The 5,920-nt window shown below is 43.9% G+C and overlaps 1 long non-coding RNA gene across 1 annotated transcript; it reads left to right on the top strand.

Annotated features, from left to right (window-relative positions):
- The first annotated feature begins 40 nt into the window (after window positions 1–40).
- Window positions 41–4,144, top strand: LOC310832227. The gene is made up of 2 exons (XR_014558171.1): window positions 41–242; window positions 1,006–4,144. It is a non-coding gene; the product is annotated as an uncharacterized lncRNA (long non-coding RNA).
- The last annotated feature ends 1,776 nt before the right edge of the window (window positions 4,145–5,920 follow it).

Below are 5,920 nucleotides of genomic sequence, written 5' to 3'. Positions count from 1 at the left end.
TCGCTACGTCCCTGGGGGGCTTAGTGAGGGGAGCGCGAACCCGCCATTTTTGTCCCGGGCTGGGGTTGGAAGTTTCGTATACTGCACTGTAGTAGTTGCTTCTCCGAGGAAGGGGAAGCGACGGAGCCTCCATCTTTGTTGTGGGCAGGGCCTTCTGACTTTGTAAGGTTGCTGCTCCTACGAAGGGAAGGCCACGACTCCGCCATTTTTGTAACGGGCGTTTCAATTTAGTTTAATTTAAGGTTAGTGATATACTGCACAGTATATCTCTAGCGACAGTGTGAGGAAAATTAAGCTGAGGAGAGTTGGGACTTGTTGGCAAGCCACACAATAAGCCCTGATGAGGAATGCAACGTTCGGGGGCATTAGAGAAACACGAGTCTCGCTCGCAGGCCCCTGAAACGGGAAGCAAAGGCCAGGAGGTGCGATTCAGCGCTTCTTCGCCCGAGTCCTCTCGCAGAGTCGGCGCCAGGAAGCCCCTCGCGTCCCTCTCTGCCTATTCTCTCTAACTCATGTGCTACTTTATACATCATTTTCAGAGGTCACCAGCGCCCGCCAACCGAGAGAGAAGCCAGAGGCTGTTTCTTAATAAAATAATGTTTCTGATTCCACCCCGCTCTCTCCTCGCAAGTTTACTTAAGCTCTCACAAGTTGGTTTTCAAATATAAACTCATTGCGCTTAGTATTAAGTGCAAACAGTAATTCGTCTTTTAGACTGATGTGATGTTTCTGTTTGAGAGAAAAAAAAGGAAAATTTAAAACTGGTGATAAATGCAGGACTTTGAGGGGCCGGAACTCTTCCAATAAATTATTCTGCTCAGGCTTCTTTGTTAACACACAAAGTGAAGTTATTTTTTAAAACTAGCTCCACGTTTACAAGAGGCTTTAGTAAGCAGGCTAGTCTCACTAGTCTGAAGGAAAAATGAAATAATTAAGAGCCATGATGCTACATCAATGCAGTGAGATTTATCCATTTATTTAGAATTTTCTACTGTTTTATCCTAGATGCCCAGGACAGGAAGCAACACAGATGAACATTCTGAGGGCAGAGAAATGGCAATTCTATGTACCCTTACATGGGATGAGACCCACTGGCCCCACTGAAAAGTTCTCCTAAGTGAACATTCATAGAACCAGGCAGCACAGCGACAAATACCATAATAAGATAATATACGTGAAAGCTCTTTTTGCATCTGTCTTATTCCTGCTAACTTAGGAATAAGTAGCTTGAAGATGTTCAACTTGGGGAGGAACTAAATTACATCACTGAGCGCATCCATGAAAAGATGTGCACCACTGCATACCTGCATGCTCACTCAGTCATCTGCACATGGGTATTCCAAGGTGCTATTCATGGATGATCAAAAGGAAGCTGCCAATTGTAGATGGTGCCCTGAGTCTAACAACTGGTGGTTGAAGGAAGTTCAAGGGCCAGGACTTCTTGATAACATCATTCTAGCTGCCTGTGGTTTTCTACCTGACATGCAAAAGTGTGAGCTCTTGAGGTGACTTGACAGCTAGGTTAAATGCTTAGCTCTATTTACAATTGCAACCCACAGCTCATCTATTCCAGAAAAGCCCTGTTGATCTTAATGAAACTGCTCTAGAGCAGGGGTGACTAAACGTTTCCATCATTGCTCCTTCAGGGGCTGTGCGCTAAGTGGTGGACGTGGCCAATAACTGGGATTTGCCACTCACCCTCTCTCACACCAAGGCATGTCCTAGAGTCTAGAGTAAGCAAGATGATGCCAAGCTATATACCTCTGTCATGTGAGCCAAGGGAAGCCATGCAGGTCTTGGGCCACTATCTGGTCATTTTAATGAGCTGGATGAGGGCCAAGAAAATGAACATTAATCCAGATACTCTAGAGATTCTGTGACATAGAGGTTTTCAAGGTCTGGGAGTTAAACGACCTGTTGCGAATGGGACTTGCACAAGTCCTGAAGGAACAGATCGTAGTCTGCAGTGCTCCTCTATTCATCTTTGTCACTGGAGGCCCAGGTGTCACAGGGGCTGGGAGTGTCCCTCCCAAAAAGACCAGAAGCCTTTTTATTAGGGATAACGGGAACAGATGTCCCCACAAAAAAGGTAAATCTATTTTTTTATGCAGCAACAGCAGCACAAACATTATACTGTATGCACAAAAATGGCATGAAGAGGTAGTAACTACTAAAGAAGAATGGCAGCTGAAACTGACAGAATATATAGAATTGGCAAGTTTGACGTGCAAAAATAGAGATTAAAAAGAGACTGACTTTAAGGAGGACTGGAAATGTTTGTGGATTATTTAAAAACTCTGTAAACAACTTGGATTTGAGTAAGAACAGCAGTGGAAAGTATCATGGAGGGGGGTTTTGTGCGAAGAAGAGTAATTATAATATGCAGCAAAAGTTGGAATTTGGGGAAACCATGGAGGGATGGAGGGGAAGTCCTAGGTTGGCTGATTGAATATTAAATTTGAAATGTTGAATTATTATGTATTTTCCAAATTTCTATAAATAAAAAGGGGGGCTGGGAATGTAAGCCAGAGCGCACGGAATGCTGTTTACTTTCCTGCCATGGCAGTAGCTATTTATCTACTTGGTATGCTTTCAAACTGCTAGGTTGGCAGAAGCTGGGACAGAGCAACAGGAGCTCACTCCATTGCAGGGATTCGAACTGCCAACCTTCCAATTGGCAAGGTCAAAAGATTCAGTGGTTTAGACCACAGTGCCACCTGCATCTCTTCTGCTGTATTAAGCCAGCCCCCACCTCTGACTGCAGGGACAGGAAGAGAAAACCCCAGCTCCAGCCCTGGACAGCTACACTCCTGTGGCCAGAAGGATGGCAAGGGGCTCGGCTGCAGCTGCACCCATGTCCTCATAAGGAGCAACACCTGCAAGCTGACCTTAAGAAATTCAAAATATACATAAAACCAGCAAAAAAATGTATATTAAAATACAGGTCAGCTTCACAAGTAGGCTTGCCTAAACAAAAAAGTTTTCAGCAGGCACTAAAAATAACACAATGCAGGTGGAGTTCCAGTGTGTAGTTGCTGCCATGCTGCAAGATTGATTCCTTACAGGTGTGAAATGAACATTATGTGACAATTGTACAAGTGTCAGTCCCGTGGATTGATGTGGCCAAGGAAGCACATATGGGACAAGGTAATCCATGCAGGAGCTATCCATTTGTGCAATAACCAGAGAGGTCCTTTTCTGATGTGTCCCTTCAGTTGTGGAATTCCCCACCCCTGACACAGAGGGCACCATCTCTCTCTCTTTGCTTTCTGGTATCTGCTCAAAACATGGTTGGTGTTCAGTTTGGGATGTTTATAGGTAGGCTCTGTAGTTATACATTGGTTGGTTGGTTGGTTGATGTTGCCATTATGTATAGCTTTAAAATAATAATAATGATGATAACTGTAGTATTAGTAAAATGTATATTTTATTCTATCTAGACTAAGCAGGATATAAATGTTGTACATAAATAAATAGCAGCCTCTACTCCATATGCAACAAAAAGAGTTACGGGGTAGATGAACTTCATTGCCACATAACTGAAACCAGCAGCGCTCTTTTTCTAGAAAAAGAGGTGCCAGAACTCATCATGAACACCTCCCTTGTTCTCTTATTATGGCAATAGTGCTCACCTGAGAGGTGCCAGAACTGAGTTCCTGTGAGTTCCAGCTGAAAAAAGTTCTGGAAACCAGATACATTAACTCCCTCTGGCGCAGGGGTAGGCAACTTAAGGCCCATTTGCCTTCTCAATCCAGCCCACGGATGGTGCGGGAATCAGCATGTTTTTACATGAGTAGAATGTGTCCTTTTATTTAAAATGCATCTCTGGTTTATTTGTGGGGCATAGGAATTCGTTCATCCCCCCCCCCCATATAGTCTGGCCCCCCACAAGGTCTGAGGGACGGTGGACTGGCCCACGGCTGAAAAAGGTTGCTGACCCCTGCTCTGGAGGTTAATAAGTGTTGTTTGTTTGTTTGTTTTCATTTTATCCAAGATTTTCCAACTGTTCAAGTAATTGCAAATATGGAACTGTTTTAACTGTAGGGAGGAGACACAACACATTTTTCTACCACTAGATGACAGTAAACTGACTTTAAACTAAGAACATACTTAGTAAGATACAGCATTCTGCTGCTGCTCCTGCTGCTGCAAAGAAAATCAGTTTGCTTCCCCCAAATCCTCCTATGCAGAAGGCATGAGGAATTATTTCCTGGCCAGAGGTCTCCAGGTTTCCCTGGCTCCTTCTTGGTGGCAGGTTGAGGGCTTGACTCTCCAGGTGTGGCGGTGTGGCTGCTGTTGCTTTTAATTTTTTGTATATTAATTTTGGATCATATGATTTATGTGGTAATGTTGAATTTGATTGTGTACTTTTTGACATTTTGTTTATTGTTCATGACTACTTTTGTTATGTTTGTAGCTGCGTAATTTTTTTATATGCTTTAAGTCGCCTTGAACATTATTTTAACTTTGGAAAAGTAGCATACAAATAAAATGACTGATTGACTGAAATGAACAAGAGTGCCTTTAATACCTTAAAAAAAAAAATACTAAGACTGTGCATGTAACTTTCAAGATTCAGCCCAGCAGGAGCTGGCTGCAAATTATAGCATAGGCTAGTCTGCCTTCCTGCCCTCCCCTCTCCAGGGCCCATCTGTGTGCCCTCACCAGGGGCCACCCCTAGGTCTCAGGTTCTGGGCTGCTCCTGACCTGGCTCTGCTAACTGGCAGAGATCATTGTAGTGTAACCTCGGAACCTCTTTTTAGTGCAGAGCTCTGGAGCATGCAAATCTACTACGAAAGAAGAATGCTTCTAAATATTTGCAGATTGCCTTTCTCTCACCTCATAACTTCCAACCAACATCCATGCATTTGGAATTGCAGTGTGGGGAGGGAAGAGAGTATGCCTTTCAGACAAGACTAAGAGTCAGCACATTTCTTTTTAGGTATTTGCAACTGCAATTTCTCTGAAGCTTATTGTAAATTTCTTAATGAGAAGATTAGTAGCGGAGGATCAACTGGACAGAGAGATGTTTTTATTCCTTTCTCATAACAACAGAGCTCAGGGTCCTGCCATGAAGCAGATGGAGAGGAGACTCAGGACGGGCAAAGTGAAGTACTTCCTTACACAGTTTGTAATTGCTACCACAAGATCAGGCAATAACCACTCGCTTCCATAGCTTCAGTTTGGGCTAGGCAGACCCCTTCCAAGGTCCAAGGGTGATGCTCACCTGGCTTTGACCATTCTCCATTATACTAGCCATGAGTGTTGTCATAAGTGGGTGTGGGCACCCCACATGCTACACAAACCACACACAGGGACACATTCATAGCATCACTGCAGTGGATTCGAACTTCCATTGCAGTGCCAGGACAGGAGGAGAGTTTTAAATACAGTGTCTCTGCCCAGGGCTGCATCGGTATTTTTTCATTTTGCCAAAGTTTAGGTCCGGCAAGATATTATAATTACTTGGTGTGTGGGTGTGTATGGATCAGGCCCAGGACTGGGGGCTGGCTACTCCTGCTTTAAAAGGTGCTGGAGATATTTCTGGATAATTAAATGCTCAATGACTACTGCTCATGATGTCTATATGCACCCTCCATGTTCAAGGGCAATATGAATACCACCAGTTGCGGAGGGGGGCAACATCAAGAGGGAGCTGCCTCCTTCACTTCCTGCCTGTGGGATTTCTGGAGACATCAGGTTAACCACTATAGAAAACAGAAGGTGTTGGTTTAGACAGACTATTAGTCTCTTCCAGTAGATTCTTTCTTGTGCTGAGTGAATGGGCAGTAAAATGGCAAATGTCATTCAGTGTGAAGATGAATATTGGAAGATTCAGGAGAAAAGAAAGAAAAGACTTCTTCATGCAGCACATAGTTAACCTATGGAATCTGCTCCCACAGTAGGCCAGTGGCGTAGC

Source organism: Podarcis gaigeae (assembly GCF_964106915.1).
Source record: "Podarcis gaigeae genome assembly, chromosome: 15".
In the NCBI taxonomy this organism is placed as follows: domain Eukaryota; kingdom Metazoa; phylum Chordata; class Lepidosauria; order Squamata; family Lacertidae; genus Podarcis; species Podarcis gaigeae.
The sequence above is the reverse complement of the archived record's forward strand: the minus strand, read 5'-3'. Positions and strand labels throughout refer to the sequence as shown.